Source organism: Manacus candei, unplaced genomic scaffold, assembly GCF_025592945.1.
Source record: "Manacus candei isolate 608988 ecotype Guabito, Panama unplaced genomic scaffold, ASM2559294v1 h1tg000159l, whole genome shotgun sequence".
Classification (NCBI taxonomy): domain Eukaryota; kingdom Metazoa; phylum Chordata; class Aves; order Passeriformes; family Pipridae; genus Manacus; species Manacus candei.
In genome coordinates, this window is record NW_026138207.1 from 4,249,592 (window position 1) to 4,268,544 (window position 18,953).

At 41.6% G+C, this 18,953-nt stretch overlaps 1 protein-coding gene across 2 annotated transcripts in view; it reads left to right on the forward strand.

The window, feature by feature from the left end:
* Positions 1–5,186: 5,186 nt before the first annotated feature.
* The window catches only part of EDAR (ectodysplasin A receptor), a 72,738-nt gene continuing 58,971 nt past the window's right edge, over positions 5,187–18,953 (forward strand). For both annotated transcript variants that reach the window (XM_051772765.1, XM_051772766.1), the window contains exon 1: positions 5,187–5,534. The gene's annotated coding sequence lies outside the window, so the exon portion shown is untranslated. The remainder of the gene's footprint in view (positions 5,535–18,953) is intronic.

The following is an 18,953-nucleotide window of genomic DNA, read 5'->3' on the forward strand; positions in this document are numbered from 1 at the left end:
ACTTGGTTGGCTGGTGGGCAACTTACTTGCTCTGGATGTAAGTCATGATGTGGATCAGGATATAAAACACTAAGATAATGGGGGGAATTGGGCTTAAGTGCAAGTTTGAGCCTCAAGTGAATATGGCAGTATAGGTAGAGCCATTAGGAACGCAAATAGTCCAGATATCTTGTGAACTTCTAGGTAGACCTGCATAATACTTGGCCAGCAAACAATTCATTTGACCTGTTGATCTTTGTGGTTAACAGAGTAAAACATCTGGGTAGTATGTCAACGGGAAGGCGAAGGACACAGGAAAGAAAGAAAGGAGTGTATTGCATCCAGAGAAATTAATTCAGATCATTAACAGAAAAATACTGCTTTCTAATTTTAAGGGATACATTTCACACCCTGCACAAGCTGTAGAAATAAAACATCCAAAGGAGACCCTTGGAACAGTTTAATCAGTATTTACATGGTGAGAAGTCAGTATGAAGGTAAATCAGCCAGTGTGGATGCTGAAGTGAGTGCCACAAGCGAGATCCATCAGTCCAGCCTATGTCACTGTGCACCAGGTATGACCTCACAACCCTCATTCTGTCTTCACAAGTTTAACATTTTGTGAATATATTTGCAAAGTCAATTCAATCAGACTGCCTCCCATATCTTTCTCTACAGTCACAGGATCTTAAGACATCTGTGCAGGCCTCAGAGATGTTTTCCACTGTTGTTGAACAGTAGTTACTCCAACAGTAGCTTATTGACTTCATGGATACTATTTGTATGCTCACTGATGTTACTGAGGAGTCTTGCCCAGAGCAATCAATACCACAGGCCAAAGAACACTTAGAAAAATGCATGAGTTTAAAACAAAATCTTTGGCTGTTGCCAACACCCTGATCCAGTTTTCTCCATCTCCACCCATTAGTTTAAAAGAAAAATAATTAAAAATATGAAACCATTATTTAGTTTAAAAGAAAAAATTAAGAAGATGAAAGCTTTTAACCAGCGAGCAGTGAAAATGCTTGGTGGAGGTCTTAGTGTAGAGCCCCCAGTTTAATTCAGGCCCTACATACCAGGGGAGTACTTTGAATACTGTGTTGTTAGCTATGCTGGAAAGGCAAATAAATACACATGCCTCTTACACACCTACATATACCCTCTATCCTGAAGATATTTACCTAGGAATTAGCATTTTAAAATAATCCTGAAAAAGCTTTGGATTTCTTTTGGGAGAGGATCCCAAGCAGCTCAGTTGATATATTGCAGGAATTAAAGGTAAAGTAGGGAAGATGTGTTCTGGCCTAAGAGAAGTGATGAACTGCTTCATGACAAGCAGAACTGCTTCCTACCTCTAAGCAAGCACATGGCCTTACAGTTCAGCTTTAAGATGGAAACAAGAAGGATATCTGGAGAATAGTGTGCCAGTGGGTAGTAAACGATGCAGATGTTGGTGTCACTCATGCCTCCTGACTACCTGCTAACCTTGAATCACCTGCACTTGTACGGAATATTATTGCAAGGCTGGGTTTGGTCTATTTACCCAGCTGACAGCTTGAATTTATTGTGTATTTTGAAGGTTAGTAATATACCACAGTCATATATTGCAGGTGATACAATACCGTATTAAAATATTAATCAAATCTGCAAACCATCTGCATTAGTGAAGGCAAGTAATCTGCCAAGGAAGAAGTTAGAATGGAAATTCATTGCAATATGTTTGAAAAATGTACTAGGGGCATTATTTGAAAAGCATTCTGAATGCTTCCTCTTAATACAAGTGTCCAAGTTTAAAGATGTATTACATATATTAAGAGTAATAAAAGTGCAATTGACTCTTAGAGGTGTGAATTTAAACTCTCCTGCCACTCTGGAGAAAGAGCATGGACACTGGTTGCATAGTGAATGGAATGGGTTATTCAATTAGACTTTGAAATTTGTTTTGGTCAGACTTGTGACCTAAGCCTTTTTGATTTTTTTTCCACCACTTAAGTGACAAATTGTGACATCACTCTGGTTAGTTCTACCTATAATTTTATGATGCAAATTTCAATTAGATTTTGGGTTGAACCAATGGCTCAAATCACCATCAATTTAGAAGTCTCATTTTAAAAGATGCTTATAAACTCAATACCATTCAAGCTCTGTTTATACTTTTTTATTACATTGAAGTCAGGTGATGATCATGTATTTTATATCAAAACACCCTATGACAATCAAAATTATAACAAATGCTTAAAACACTGCTCTAGTTACCCTTTCTAAGTGATTCCTCCAAGTCAGAATACTCCAATGTTTACATACAACAGAGCAAAACAGATTCCAAGCTGAAAGCCTGCTGTTCTATGCCAAAAGCAAGGCATTTACAGGCTCAGGACACGCTTGAAACATCTACAAATAATTCGCACAAGTTATTTCACTTTTTAGGTGACTAAATGGCCTTAGCATCCTGTAGCTATTTGAAGAGGATAACTGCTAACTAAAGAATTCCCTTACATATCTCCTCATGACTGCAACAGTGAAATACATGCTTTAGTATGCTGGTGACTACTGCACTTGCCAGGTGACAGAGCTTGCTGTGGTCAAGCTTCAGATAAGTTCTAAGGGATGCAGCCTGATCCATAAAAAGTGGTTTGTGTGCAAACTGAGTATAGAAAGTCACCAAGCAAGTATGGCAGAGCTGTAGGCTAACTTTGCCTGACTGGCAGGGATTACACAGGGGTTACACATCATAAGACAGAATTAGACATATGAATCAGAATTTAAGGACTTACTCAAATTACTTTACAAGTACAAAGTACAATATTCTGTTTGATTATATGCTGATGTACTATGCTTTTTACTAGACTTTGCCTACTCTGCTGCAACATATAAACAAAAGTAAGACAAAGAGATGCAGAAGAAGGAATGTTTGAGCATTTCAGGCAGCTGAATGCTCCTCTGGAAACTCAGGGGCTCCCTGCCTTATTATCCTGCTTCCCAAGAGATGCACAATAGGCCTGACAGAGTGATAAGCTCTTTTGTTGGCTGCCACTGAAGTCTCTGCAAGGTCCTCTGCAAGATGTCCTAGAAGACACAGAAACATGTTGCTAATTATTTCAAATATATATTGCAAACACAAGAGCATGGTTACTGTAGGTGTTTGAGCTAAGCTAATTGCTTTGTAATTTTCAGATGCTTGCTGCCTTCCTTGTGAAAGACATAATTCTGAAAATCAAAAATATATTTAAATGGGCTAGCCTGGGACAGTCTATCTAATGATTTGGAAGAAGTTCTCCAATTGCTAAATAGGGTTTTGTGACTTGGTAATCAGCTTCAGTTCTCAGGTATTTGTGAGACTGGAGGCTTGTAAGCAGGCTAGAGTCAGCTGGAGAAGTGAGTCAGGAAAATTTGAGGAATTACTGAGAGATACCATATGAAATAAATCAAACCTTTCTGGCTGTTGAAAACCTTTATCGGACTAGTCTTTACACAAGCCAGCACCCATATGTGCTTTCTCTGGCCTAATGAAAAGTGCAGCAGCTGAAAGGAGTGCTGTAGTTCTTAGAAGAGAACCGGTGAAGGGCAACCACATGGAGGTATAAAGTGTTGAGGGACAAGGGCTGAGGGTAGTGGTAGGTGTTGCAACAAACCCGACTGAGGGGATGGGGTGGGTTATGATGGAAGGAAGAGGGTTAGAAGCCACGGATGAGCACACTCGTGCAGTCATCAGTTTGACATCAGTGAATGGGTGGGATGCTAATGGAAGATGGAAGCCCTTTGCAGTTGTGTGCTTGTAATTTTGTATTTTGGGAAACAAATGTAAACTCTGGGAAAGGGGTCCTTTATCAAGCATACACCCAGAAGTGCTGCCTTTTCATTTCTAGGAGATTCTGCTGAATTATTTCACTTTTCCTTCTTACAGTACTTTTCTCTCTAAGACCTCAGTTTTGTAACAAAATGAACATTACTACTTCTAAGAGACAATAGAGGTCTTTAAACAGCTCAACTTTAGGTATAAACCAGATGATTTTTCACTACAAAAGGAGAAAGGTCCAAAGACCTTGTTTTGTCTGTGTTGTAGTGATACCAGCCATGATCCTTTCTTCTCTGCAAGCAAGAAGGAAGCAACTTGCTGTGTAGCCCAGGGTCAGCTTTTGACAACTGGAACCATTGAATTGAATATGCTTCTTATTAAAATGAAAAAATGTCCAGTTATATTTTAATGTTGATTCATAACATTGAGTCTGGTACGTGCTAAATAAGAACTGAAGCACACCTTTGCCCAGTGGGATGGGGAGGGTCAGGTCAGCCGTGGAGTTACAAGTACAGCATACACCAGAATACAGATTTTATGAATCCTGTATCCCTACAAGGCTGAAGGGCCTCCTCTGAGAAACATTTTCCACTGATCAAGCATTGTCAGGTTTTCATACTACATATTGGATGCTCACAAAAGGAGTTGTAGTCTTGATATGTTTTTCCTTTATGGTCTCTTGAGTTAACTGCTCTAGCTGCACTCAAGCCATTTGCAGGTGTGCTGGTTTTTTTGTATTTCATTCAGTGATAAATAATGCTATCTGAGTAGATTATTTCACATTTTCCGATTTCAAGGAACAGTGCCTTTGCAGAAATACCAGCAATCCCCTCCAGCAGAGTTAGCTGATAACCAGAATTTGCAACCTTTAGAAAGTACAACAGTATAAGAATATTTCAGTTTTGCTTGGGAAGAAAAGAAGTTCAGAAAGGTAGCCATGACATTTTCAACTTGAAAAAAATCTAAGTTATTCCTTTAGAATTTGCTAAAAGTCACAGAGAGTTGTGTGTGGTTCCAGGGACCCAGTGATTCTTGATATCTCCCATGCTGTCCCTCTCTGATAAAGTCCCGTGGGAGGTCCAGGGGGTCCCCAAACATGCGACTTCAGAGTAGAAAACTGAGACAGGCTTCAGAGGAGCCAACCCAAATTACCTAAAAATCCAGCTATTTGTGCAGAATAGTTTCATTTTGCCATACCATCATTCGCTGAACTGAACCAGTTCAATCGTCAAACTTCACCCTGGTTCCTTCTACTCCCAGGAGTTTCCCAGAAGCATTCCCCTGCTCCGTGCCCCAGGATCTGGCTCCCCTTTTCCCAGCCAAACCAGATAAAAACCTTCTCCTCCCGTTCACCAGCAAAATCCGAGCTCTGCCGTAGCGGGCATGGACGTGGGACTCCTCATCCTGCCGTGCTCCTCTAGGTGGGGTAGGCGAGTTTCCGCAGAGAGCAGAGCCCGCTCCGGCGCCCGCGGCTCTACCAAACTTCGCAGAAGACAGCGAAGGGAAGGAGAAGTTATTGGGGAGCCCCTCCGAGCCTGCGAAGGGGGCGCGGGGCCGTCGGCTGGCGGCTCCGGGGAGTTTGGGCTCCCTGAGACCCAACTGGGAACATTAATGACAAGCTCTGCGAGCGGAGGAGACGCGCGGTCGCTGCGCCTGAGCCTCGGCACCTGTGAGAGCCCGAGCAGGCGGGTACCCCGCGCCCTGTGCCCGCCGGAGGAACTCTGCTCCGGGCTTCGGAGGTGGTGACCATCGGCGCAAGGTAGGCTCATGGCTACTGCCTCTCCCCAGAGCCAGCCTGGCTCCGGTAGGGGATCCACTCCGTCATGAGGATGTCACTGAGGGCTGTGTCTGGAAATTGTATTGGGTTTAGGTTTAGTTTGAACGAGTTCTTCCGTTCAGTGGATTTCTCTGTTCCTGGCATTGGACTAAAGAGCCGCTTTTTTTCTGTGAATGCTAGAAAGTAACTACAGTTCCTGTCAGTCTCCTTGATTAGAAGTTAAAAAGTTTCTACACATAGAATGTGTTGTAGACTTTTTTATTATTAGAAGTACTGATGTTCTGACCAGTTCCCAAACTCTAGAGGATCCAGTGCGTTTTTTTATTTCAGTAGAAGTACATATTTCTCCAGAGGATAGTGGAACTGTTGTTTTGGGGTTTGTGTTAACATTGCAAGCTAATTTGCCTGTACTTTTTTACACTGCTACTATATTCTTGAAATCACAACCAACTCCGTAAGATATCACAGCGTTGGTAGTGTTGTGGCTGACTCCATATGCATGTGAACACATGTTCGTAGCTTGCCAATTTTAATTTTCCCTGCTTCCACAATCTTGTTGGAAAAGGATACTGTGGGACTGAGGTCCAGAGAGGAAAGCGGGCTGCTGCCCACACTGAGGAGTATCTGGGCAGCAGTGGCATTGCATATGTGCTCTAAGCACAGTACACTATAGCCATAAGTAGTGCCAAAGTAGCTTTGAAATGTCCAGCTCAGCTACATCTGGGGGAGCAGAGAGCTCAACCAGGACTGCAAAACTTGCTCCAACACTGAAGTGGCCTGTGTGAGCCTTGTATGACTATGAAAGATTGTCATTGGTACTGAGCATGGTGTTTTTAGCTGCTGCTGCCACAGCTACAGCACTGATACTGTGGATTAGAAAAAGTGCAGCTAGTCAGTTTGCCTTAGAGGAAAGGTGGTTTCGTTCTTTTAACCAGTGGAGCTTTAGATATTATATGAAGGGGCACTGGATGGCACTTTGGATCTGTCACCATGGGATGACAGGTGAGATCCTCATCAATAGTACAACAATGCCAAGGAGCTTAGTGATCACTGCGTCCTTAGGGTACCACCCCAAACCTCTTTATATGCCTTAAGCTACAGGGAAAGCTTTCACACCTCTGGCTGCCATTCGTTCCACTAGACAAGGCCGATGGCTACTGCTGCCACTCCTCTAGAGCAGAAGTGGGAGATGATGTTGTACACTGGAGTTTTGAATTATAGATCGTGAAATGTTTTGGCAAGTGGTGGAAATCTCTGGCAACTCTATAAGAAAAATCATGGGAGATCACAAATTTTAAAAGGAAATTAATGTGATAGTGCAGAGTAGGGTTAAACCCCTTCACTGTGACCTGGATTGCTCAGTTCTTTGTTCTTTTCTCTCAGAAATTTCTAAGATGTAGAAAGTGAAAAGAAAAAAGTTTAGGCATCCTCTATCAATGAGCAACACTGATAAGAAATTAATTTTGAAATTAAAAAAGACAAGAAGAGACAAATAAAGGAAATGTGTTCAGCAGCACCCTGTTTGGCTCCACACCACTCAGTGGGAACAATTTCACCTTCAAGTAAGCTCCTGTGAGGAAAATTTCACTGGGCATGACTGATGAGACTGAAGCTGTTACCAGAGCTTGGCCCAGCTCTTCTGGTTTGTAGGGTACAGCGTAGTTGTGTTGCTGTTTGCAATAATGTAGTCTGGCCACAACAAAGAGCTCAGATGAGAATGTGCCCAGAAAAAGCCAGCAGGCTTTTTTTTCCTTAATAGATAGATAGCTTTTACAGAAAACTGCTGGCATAAATAGGCTGCTTTTTCTCTATTGCAGCTAGATGGAAAACATGTGATGTTTTAATTTTCAAGGCATCGTACTGAATTGTATGCCATGGAAATCATCTCACAGAAAAAACTGAATGCAGTTTTACCATAGAGGTGTTTAGAATTTTTCTGAAAATGGCTTCACATGAAACATTTCAACTTTATGTGTAAAGGTGACATTTCTTGGAGGACTGGAATGTTTTAACAGAGTCTACAATTTCTAACTGAACCCATATAGCTGTGCTAGATAAATTGTCCAAGTCTCAGTTTTCAAAAAATAGCAGCATAAACTTTTGAAGATTAGATTAATATTAAGATAATGTTTTTCTCATGTTGTCATCAGTGGAGGAATTCCCCTCTAATATCCTCAACATAGTTGTTTCCTTTAACCATGGTAGGATGGAACTGGGTCTCAGATGATATCTATTCTGCCTCTCTTTTTCACTAAAGAGTAGATAAATTGCAATGAGAGCTAGTGCCTATAGCAGAATAACCAGAGAGGTGCCAGCATGGCCCCACCCTACATGAGTCATTGGTGAGGAGCTGAGTGTAGATCAGCCTTTCTATTCACTCCTGTAAAAGATATCTCATTTCTCCCTCTGGTTATTCTGAAACCAGGCCTTTACTGCCTTCTGGTGCCCTCATGACCCTCAAGACCCAATATATTTTTTATGATGTAGTAGAAGATAACAGGTGCCTCTTTTTATCCCACAGCTCCTGAAGAGGCAGCTCTTGTTGGGGAAAACCCTTCTTTCCTAATATGTAGAAAAGTTCTGGCCAGTGTGTCAATAGGGCAGGGAGTTATTAGCAAAAACAGAGACACTTTCTTGCCATGTATATTCCAAGAAGGTACACCCTATAAAGAATTAGATATTACTGAACAAGGATGAGATTGTGACATGTAAGACTGTCCACCTAGGTAAGTATAATTGACCTATGCCAAAGGTCACTGCGTGGACAAAATGTTTGGCTATAATTTTACCAGAAAACTAAGAACCTACCTTCATACAGCAGAAGACTAGAACATCTAAAGATTATTTGGAGGCCAAGTAACTTGTTCTTTTGTTTGATTTATCGCTCATCCAGGTCTACAACAAATGAACTGAGATGCTGCACCCATTCAGTCAATGGCAGAACTCCCACAAGGGTGGTGTGTCCAGCTCTTGCTGACTCTGTGGCAACATTCAGTAATCAAACACTGTTTCCTGAACCATGTTAGCTTTGCACACATTTCTTCTGACTTGACATAGATCAGATTTTTCAGTTTCTTCCCACCAGGGAAATCGGAACAAAAATAGAGAGGAACTTTTCAAATTTAGACATCCATTAGAAACAAAAGAATAAAAGACAAACAAAGACTACTTAAAAGCATTATGTACTATTGTCTTTTGAAGAAGTTAAAGCTTTGCCAGTGGATTTTCAAATCTCTGCAGAGATGGAGTCAGAGCCACATCCTCCTGATCTGACATTAGTGAGTGCTGGTTTTGAACTGTCAGAAGTGGCGTTCTGTGAAGTTAAGCTGCAATGCTTGAGCTGAATCACCCTCCATGAATCTAGCAACAGGTTTTACATTGACACGTTGCACATTAGCATAACGTCTGACTGTCTGCAGTGCAAAATCAATAGCAAAGTCCCTGGTAGACTTCATAGTTTCTGGCATTTGTTCTTTTTTAGACTCGGTTCTGCAGAGCTGAGTTTTTTTTTGATTCAGTGCCTTAAATTCTTCCTGTTTCCTTTCTGGGAGGGAATGACTAGTAAGATTTTATGTGGCCGAAGGGACTGCCAGAGCTATGTGAGTTTTACAGCAGGAAGACTTTTTGAGGAGATTGATGTTGCCCCATTCCCTGTCCCACAGGAAGCCTCTCCAGCAGTTGGTGGTATCTCAGCTGACCCTTGCCTGAGTGGAGCATAGGAGGCTAGGAGGGTCTCGATGACCCAGCTGTCCAGGGGCCTGCTCTGATAATAAACATGTGTGGGGTAAATTGTGTTTTGAGAATGTTACTTAGGTGCGATCAATGGCTACTTGGAAATTGGGGAGGAAAAGCAAAAGAGTTTATAACATTTAGCTTGACTACACTTGTGGCATCCTACAGTGTTGATAGACCTGAGACCCTTTTGATTTTTAGGCCAAGATCAACGTAGTTGCTAACCTCCAGCATCCAGCCCTTCCCAACCAATCTTCTACTGAAACCTGGCATAGAAAGATACATGAGCTCCAGTTTCTGACTTTATCTCCGCTGTGCAAGTGCTGGTGGATGTATATCCCCTGCAGATCATGGTAATGAATCTCTGGTTCATTGGGCTTTATAGCCAGCACCTGGTGCTGCAAAACTTGGCTGCATCTAAATCCAAGCCAACTCTTTGGTAAGAAGGAACCCTGGAAAGATTCACTCTTTTTTCCACCTCCCCTGGAGGTTGTGTTGTACATGAAGACCAGCCTTTATCCTCTGTTCAGCCATGTAACAGGCTGGGGACCAAAGCAGAAACATATGGCCAAGTGCTGAGAGAGCTTTTAGTTCTGACAGTTCATCCATCTCTTCCTTTGGATATATCACAAACAAAAACTACTGAAGTGCCAGTTAAGCAGCATACAATTATTTGCAGATTGAATGTCAGGATTTTTCTTTTCATTTTAAGCAAGAATCATTTTAATAGTTCAGGATTAGATATTTCTAATTACCGAGGGTAAAAGGATGCATTCCTATGATGTGCTCCATTTTTCTTTCACAACTGTATGCACTCTCCATTGCTTGGGAGATGGACCCAGGAGGGAAAGAGATCTGTATAGTAATAGCTGATAAACTGAGGTTTTCTAGAAATTGACTTCTGTCATTTGAAAGAAGAAGACTAAAAGATCCTGTGCATCCAGAATCACAAATCTTGGAAGAGAAACACTGGGACTGCAAAAACATGAGGAACAGATGATATCAAAGGCTAAAATAGGCAGAATCTGTTAAAATACCTGGTGCTGGTTTATAGACTGCTCTAGTTAGGACCTATGAAACAGACAGCATCCTCAGACAGGGATTTGTCACTTATAACAGAGGAGCTTGAAATTACCATCCTAAAGTAACATTTCTCTTCCTATCAGAGTCAATTAAAGAGAAAAGGCTGGGGACATGTTCTGTTTTTGTCCCTTGAGATTTTGCCATTTCTTCTCTTGGTGGGTAGCTGGTGACAATGAGTCCCCTGAGTTAGATGTGTTTGTATTTCCACAAATAGGAAAGAATGATCTGTGGGTTACCACCCATCCAGCGGCCCATGACAGGGGGGAAAGCAAAGCAGCACCACCTTCAACTGGCCATCCTCTTTCTCTCTGAGTCTTTTCCACCTGCACATCAGGCATGGCTCAATGGCTTGTGGGCTCACCTCCAACGCACAGGAGTTTATGGGCTGGCAGATCTGCTTAAGCTGAGGCTGGCGTGAAGACTGGCAGTCTGAAGCTGGTTTCACAAAGCATTCAGTTGAGCCGGCTGCAGGAGAGCAATAATTTCCAAAAGAGGGGCAGAGCACACAGCTGATGGCAGTAAGTATCTCAGCTGCCAGCATTTATTCCATCACCAAGTCTGAGTGTCAGCACGCTCCAAGAGAGACAAAAGCAAAACCGAGTATTGAGGCATTGTGGGGCACAGATTTATTTTATTACATTCAAATACTTCCCCATGATGAGGCTTGTCTCTTTAAATTTTCCATACAGAAAAAGCATGTGCTAACATATTGCCAGTTGGAGGGGTATATTTTTCTGTGCATGTGTAGATCTAGTTGGTTTCTTAGGGACATAAAATACAAAGGAAAAAGCCATTGTTCTTTTCTTGCTCTCAATTTTCAAAAATTGCCATTTCTTATAAACGGACCAAAACAGATAACAGATGGCACTGGCTAGCAACAAGGAAACCTAGATGCAAATATTGTACAGTACACGAAGAACATCTCTGATGTGGCAGGGTTGTGTTTTTTATCATGGTTTCTGTTTGTGAGAAAAACCCAGCACTAGCACTTTGTGGTATTTAATTGGATGTGAAGGGTGCAAATAGTTCACCTGGTGACCAAACGATAAAATTGGAAATAAATAAAAAAATGATTTGATAAAATGACCGTATAGGAGCTCAATATGCTTCCCAGTAAAGTCAACAGGAGTAATGTCAGCAGATATCCAGCCTGCATGCCCATTTCTGATTTTCATCCAAGATCCTATATACACAGGCTACACCACAAAAGAGAAATAAAGGGTGCTTTTCTGTGAATGCTTTTGTGGTCCAAGTGATCAGTCAGTGGTTTTCAGACATCAAAGTCAGGCACTGTGCAGGGTCACTCAGAGAAAAGCAGCAGGTCTAGCATGTCAGCCCCATAGGTGCCAAGCAGCCCTTACAGTCCTGCTCTCCCCAGCATGGATATCTTTAAAGGAACCAGGAGCCACATCTGGGCTGAACTACAGGGGTTTGTCCATAGCTGGGAGATGCAGTCTTCCAGAGCTTGCATAAGGTTGTTTCTAATTTAGCTTTGGTGAAAGTCAGACTAAACAAACAGATCTCTCTGCTGCAAGTACCTCTGCATGGGGAAACACCAGGAGCACTTTGAGGAGGCAGTGAGTGGTGCCCTTGGGGGTACAGCACATGGGAGAGGCGCATCCACATGCAGATGAGACATCTGGTTGCAGTTTGATGCATGTACACATTTTCCACTCACTCCTGCCCACAATGTCACCTCTACCTCAGCTTTTAAATTCCAGCCTCCGGAGCAGGGAAAGGCAGCACAAGTTGAAAGAAACTAATATCCCACCAACTTCTCTTTCCAAGCAAGAGCAAATCTCTTCTTATAGCAAATGACTATCGGATCCATCCCCTAGAATGAACAATAGAGGTCTGAGCAGCTGGAAAGTTGAGGTCTGATGTCTTGTTTGGGTGAGATTACAATTAAATGCCTTCTTCCTGCAGAAATGGGTGCTTGCCAAATTTCCAATGTAACAGAGAGCACTTGTTTCTTGTGCTGCAGAGCCCTAAATATCAGACCTTCTATATAAGGCAAAAGACAGACAAATGCACTCAAAATGTTGGAACAAATTCTCATATTTACTCTCTGCCTCTACCCCCATTGCTTGTACAGGCAGATCCATGGCAATGAGCACAGCCTTATCTTGTTGATAGAAGGATGTGGTTAAATGGTCACTGATTTTTTTTTTTTCTAGAAAATGAGTATGTTGATGTAGTGCCAGTCAAAATACTGACAGAAATTTGAAGGAGCCTGTGAAACTCGCTTGTTCATTGATACTCCACTCGTAATCATGTACCTGTCCCATGCTTTTGCTGGTAAAATACCTTTTCCCTAGCCCTTCTCCCATATAACACTGAATCTATGCCTATAGAGAGGATCAGAGCATCAAGAGTTTTCTTCATCATATGTTTAAATTCAATTTTTCTTTGAAGTACTTCTGAACACCCCTTTTGCGTTCAAGTAAAGCTGTCACTGAGTTCACCGAGGTTTGCCTGCACAAGGAGCAAAGACTCTGTCCCCTTGGGATTACACAAGCCATTTTCTAGTAATTTGTCTGCTCAGGTGACAGATTTACTTATTATAGCACTGAAAACAGGAACTTTACTGTCTTCTAACAGAAATGACTTTACATATTATATGAAACTGAGCCAAAGGCAGTGCTCTTGTTAGCTGGAGTTGGTGGCTGTTTGGTTAGTCTGGACATGAGAATTATCTACTTCCCCTTCCTCTTTTTTTTTGTTTTTGTTAATGAAGGCTTTATACCTGACTAAAATATGTAGCTGTATTTTTCCCTTCAGGTCATGTTATCGGAAGCTTTGAGTTGGGGGTGGGAGTAAAAAAGTTCACTTACTAAGTAAGATTAAAGCAATTAAAGGCTAAGGCTCATATTTAATTTTCCCTTGTAGATGCAATTTTTCATGCAGTGACAGCATCAGAACCTTTTCAAGTTTTATAGCTATTTCACATTTGGCAGAAACAACAGGAAACCATCTGTAGCAAAGCGGGATTGTTGTAAGTGTAATATTCAGTAATGAAAAAAAGATTAAAAGAAAACACTGTTATCTTTACGTATAGCTTTGAAGCCACAAGGAGCAGGATGCTTGCATTTGCCCATCTATCTACTACCTTCATAAAAATTTTCTAGATGAAGCAACCATGTAGAAAATTGATTATTTCAGCAGAAGGAAGTAATCCAATAGGAAATTTGACTTTTGGGTTCTTGTTGAGATTTCCATAGTGACTGTAAAGATGCTTGTGCAGAGGAGGCTGTATATGCTTGTTTTCTGTAAATCATGACTTACAGTGGTGGAGCTTATAAGCACATACACAACTTCAAATTGTCAAACGGTCCCACAGCAGGTGAGTAAGCTACTCATGTTCTTAAGCTTTAACTCCATGCTTGAAAGTATTTTCTGGACAAGGGAAATAAAAATAAATTGTGGGAATTTAGATGCCTTGTACTGTCCTCTGTTCCTATATGACAATATGTGTTTGTTCTTGCTTTGCTGTGTTTTCTGTGCAGACTTCCAGACTGAAAAAGTGTATACTCACTCTTGTGGGTGAAAAATACTTTTTGCTGAAACTTGTTTGTTAATTCAGGGTGTCACATCCCAACGCTGCAGTTTTGGGCTTGCTCACACTAGCCACTGAATACCTCAGAAGACCATGGTCAGTACTGTAAAGTTGTTACAGTAAAAAATTTTTGGTCATGCCAAAATACTTGTCAGTATGTCCATTCAAGAAAGGGAAAGAACCATTTTTTCAGGTGTGCTCTAAAATTTAGCCTGGGCTAAACCTATCTGTAATTTCTTTGTCACTGACAGTGTTTCACATTTTAATAATCAGACCTAGTTTTTAAGATAGCATTTTGCTGTGCAAAAGTCAAAATATGTCAGGGAACTGCAATATCTTCTTGTTATTAATGTCTTAAATTATAGCTAGGACACCCTGTTTTTCCAGTTTTCAAGGCAAGTTATGAAGGCTTTTTTTTTTTTCCAGTGCTGAGCTGATGAGACATTAAAGGTTTCTTTTTCAAATAGTTTGGCTGTTGGGTTGCTCCTTTCACTCACACCTGCCCCTTGACTTAGAAATCATCTCCGCCTCTTCGGCATCAAACACTGAATTTACATAGACACAAAGAAAGTGTGGAAGGCCAGCAGCTTGCACGGTCATTAAGATGGGAATACAACAAGAACAAAGCAGCACAACGGTAAGAGAAATACATCAATACCCTACCTTTCTGCAAGGCTGACTAACCAGGGCTTTCCCACAGGAGGGAACGGTGCTGAGGATACCGCAGGATTAGCAGATGCATGTAGGGCTGCTGGCAATGACTAAGCCAGCAGCAGCGAGAGAGTTGAAGTTCTAGACATGAGTCAGGTCTTGAACTTGTTGTGGTTTGTAGCGGCTCAAAAGGCTTTGTACGGCATCACTGTAAGAATCTGTGACTGCGAAGTGATGGGCTTACAGCTGATAGAGCCGCTGTCTGCTTTGGAAGGGAGTGTTTGCCTTCAACAAAACATTGCAGTCGAGCTCAACTCCACATGTTGCTCACCCACAGCACACCTTGGTTGTATCTGAGTTGTAACTTACATTATTTTAATGCCTTTTCCAAGGTGCTCTGTCTTATTAATTCAGTAAGATCTTCCTAAATATACAAGGATCTGTGGAGAATTTCAGAGATGCACATAAGAAGCGTCACAAAGTTACTTCTTAAAATATATGTGACAAAAATAAGACAAAAGCAGTCAGATGATACATGTGTTTAGCAGCTAAAGTAAGTAATATTTCCTATGTGTGCATACCTTTTTCTTCTGGAATTCTAAAACACAGAAGCAAAGAAAATGAGAGGGAAGTATGTAGTCTGGATTTGTTTTGTCCTTTCAGGACTTTCTGTTCATCCCTTTTTAAACAAGTTTAGCAGAAAGACTTGCGTGAAATGATTTGAGGTGCTCCCTCAGTCCTGATGCATAGGTGTTTTTGCTGTTTCTTTTAATAAACTGCTGATGTTGTACTTTCATCTGCTGTTGCCTGTGCCTATGACAGAGATGGACTAAAACTTAAAGGTGCAATTGCTGCACAAGCTGTATTTGTTTAATCAAAATGAATGAAAGAGAAAGACATCTGCTTTTCCTCTTGCAAAGTCAAGTTCAAAGGCATTGCTAACAGCTCAAGTTCCCTGAAACACATACAGAAGCAAAGCTGCTATCTGTGGTATTTTCCCTATCATTACTGATGCTGGCTGGATTAATTTAGCAAGCAGTGCACACAGACCTTTGCTTAACTTCATTGACATGTACATTTTTGCAGAAGAGATGAAAACTAATAAGCAGTACTGTTTAACTTTGGAATAGTTTTCATCTGGAGTTTTCAGCCTTTTTCGTACATATAGATGAAACACTTTTCCTTAATCACAGAAGAGCAATTAGTGGTGAGTGTGTGAAAAGTGCATAGAATAGCAGGCAGTCTCTGAATCTTTGATTTGGGAGCACTCTGAGGTGAGAAGCAACTACTTTCTGTTATATCATCTCCATGGACTTAATCCCAAGGAGGAACTTGGATGCCTAACGGACAAGTCACTTCACATGCTAGGTCTAAAATTTAGATCCTAAGAAACCTTGCTTGCCTGCCTCTTCACCCCAGAGGTGCCTACATACCTTAACACCTACGTTTACATCCACCAAGTTCCTTGCGTGCCTGAACATGTGCTTTTGGACACTCTTTACCTGAATTGGTCTGTGCTGGATGAACAGATCCACATGCAACACATTAAGTTCTCCCTATGAGAATGGTCACACTGGTATATTTAGCCCATGCTTAGGGAGTTCAGGTGGGAGATCTGGACTTGATCTTCCTTTCGGCATAGGGAGACTTTAGCTGTTTGACTCACAACAGTGTCCCCAGCCTCAGCTCTTGTGTGTTCTGACAGGCTTCTGTCTATCCTTCTTGGTTTTTAACTGTTACATTTTCCTAGGCATAAGTGATTATTTGGAGAGCAAAAGAAGAATAATGCTGCTGCGTGGTGGCTAGGGTACTTGCCAGGCTGTATGGAAATGTGGGCTCTGGGCAATACTCAATATAAGATATTTAAATTTTGTTCAGAGTAAGAACTGAAGCCTAGTTTCCAAACCCTGTCCCAGGTGGTGCCCCAGTCACTAGGTTTGGGAGTGTCTGAGTGAAAAATAAAACAAAACTGACTCATGCAAAACAGAAAAGCTTCAAGAGGAGGGAGCTGGACAATCCTGTGAGAGAACCCCTGCAGCCATGCTGCCCAGCCAGGGGCCCTGACTGTTCCCTCTCCATGAGCCCACCCAGCATGCCTCCAGCCTCTTAGAGGGAAGATTTCCAAAATTTATTCAAACAAAGAAGAATGCTGTCAGGCATTTGGTCTTGCGATGCCCCATAGGTGACAGGGTTATTAAGTACAAAGATAGGAAGCAGTGATAGGAGGGGTTCTGTAGGCTGGATTTTGGTGGGAGTCTAGAGACCTGAATAGCAAAGCCTTGCCAGGTTCCTAAGCCCTGCCAGGGTCCTGGGCAAGGTATTTTGATGATTTGTTTTTCAAGGCATCTCACTCTTTCCAAACTCTGGCTGTTGCAAGGATGCTGCCACCTTCTGTGTCTTACATGGAGTGCTGAGTCCATCATGGTACTGCTCCTGTTGGGAATCTGGCCTGACCCCCAGTGAAGTAGAAAACTTTCTTAGGAAAAATATGCTAGATATTAGCCTAGGCTAGTTAAATCAGATGTGGCTAAGAGGCAAGTAGCTCCAGGAACATCATCAGGCATGAAGGTTGATTTCTGATGGATCAGTGTCTTGTGGCCAATAGTCAGCTGCAACTGAAGCTCTCCCCACCGGGACATTTGCAAAGACCTTGCTACCATGTGCATTTTTCAGTGGCTCACAGGTCAGCCTCCTCCCATGCTATAGTGCACCAGGAGCCCTGGCCCAGCCACTTGCACCATGACACCTCTGGGGACTCCTGGGGAGAGGGGCTTGGGATGTACAAGCCTTGTGGAAGTTTGTGGGTAATTGCATCATGGCCACACAAGCACCATTTGCTTTGGAATCCACTTAAAATTTGGGTAAATATATCTAGTTAAAAAGAAAAAAAGCACACAAAACAAAACTGAAAACAAACAAAAACCCACAAAAAAGTCAACAAAGTAGCCCTCTTGCAAACACCCAATAACCCCATGATTTTGGCACTCTCTTGAGAGACAGGTGTTGAAAATTCAGCTCCCTGTTCCAAATTAAACATTTTACTCAGTGTGTCATACACCTGCACTAATAAATTGATCTGTGGAAACTATATACTCCTCTGAAATGTGCTAACCATACTCTATATGCAAGTTTTTAGTCCTTACTAAAGGTGTAGCAATACTTTTTAATCTGTTGAAGAACAGCTATTCAGAGTGCAAGCAGATAGCACAGCAGAGATTTAGGAGTGAGATGTCGCAGGGGTAAACTTCAGTGAAGGGGTCAGAGGTGGTATGAATATGGTCATCTTAGGTCTTCATTTCCAGGATTTTGAGTGGCTTTGGAGTTAAATTCTACAGTAACTATAATATTTTCTGAACACTGAAGATAGATTTCAAAAAAACTATTTTTATTGTACCCTAATTAGCTTTTATTTGGGAGACTTTGCCAGTTGAGCTAATGCACTTTTCTTGTAGTAGGCCCACTCAGCTGTTGATTCTGCTTTGGGAGCAGGAGCAGCATGATCTGATCTTTTTGTTTTGAAGACTGAAGTTATTCCCTTTTGGAGAAGTTTGTTTTATTGGCCACATTAATTAGGGAGAACCATTTTGTAGCTCTGTATACAGCTTTGACTTCTTCCTACAAGAAGAATCTGTCTATGAGAGAGAAACAGGACCTCAGGGATTCACGTGAGGAGCTTTATATATGTAACAGTCCGAGCAAGAAAAACGTAAAGAACTGACTCCATGCAAACAGGCAAACTCATTCATTGTTTCCTTAAGGCTTTCAGCTTACATCACGATGAGGTCCTAAGAGACGGGACAGTCTTATGGCTTTTTTTTTTTTTTTTACAAACTTGTATGCCCAGTATGTCATGACATGACAACAAAAGTGAAAGGGTTTTAATTGGCATATAATGTATGTGAGTTTGGGTCACTTTTCATTACATGTGAATAGTGCAGAAGAAAAATAGCAAACACAGTTTATTAGTAACAAACAAAAATGCTACCCTTTCTGCTGCACACTTGTGGGTTGAGATTTGAGCTTGATGTAAAAATAACTCATCTGTCAATACCATCACTTGTCGTGAAAGGATGAGCTCTCTAATGCATGGTTTTAATTCACTGTCATTTGTTGTGGAAGTGGCTGAGATGCAGTGTACACATATGTCACTTAGGCATGTACATGAGTTTTTGGAGATGTCTTCGGAGGCAGAGCCAAGGCAGCCAAAAACCAGCTCTTAAAGCAACCTGAGCACACATGTGAACACAAGCACTTGCTATCCACTGAAAGCTTCGTCCTTTAAACAAGTTTCCTGTTTGCCTTTTTTGGAGAAGAATTAGCTTTCATTGTTTTAAAGTACATCATTATAAAATGCCCTCAGGTCTCTGCAAGGTGACACA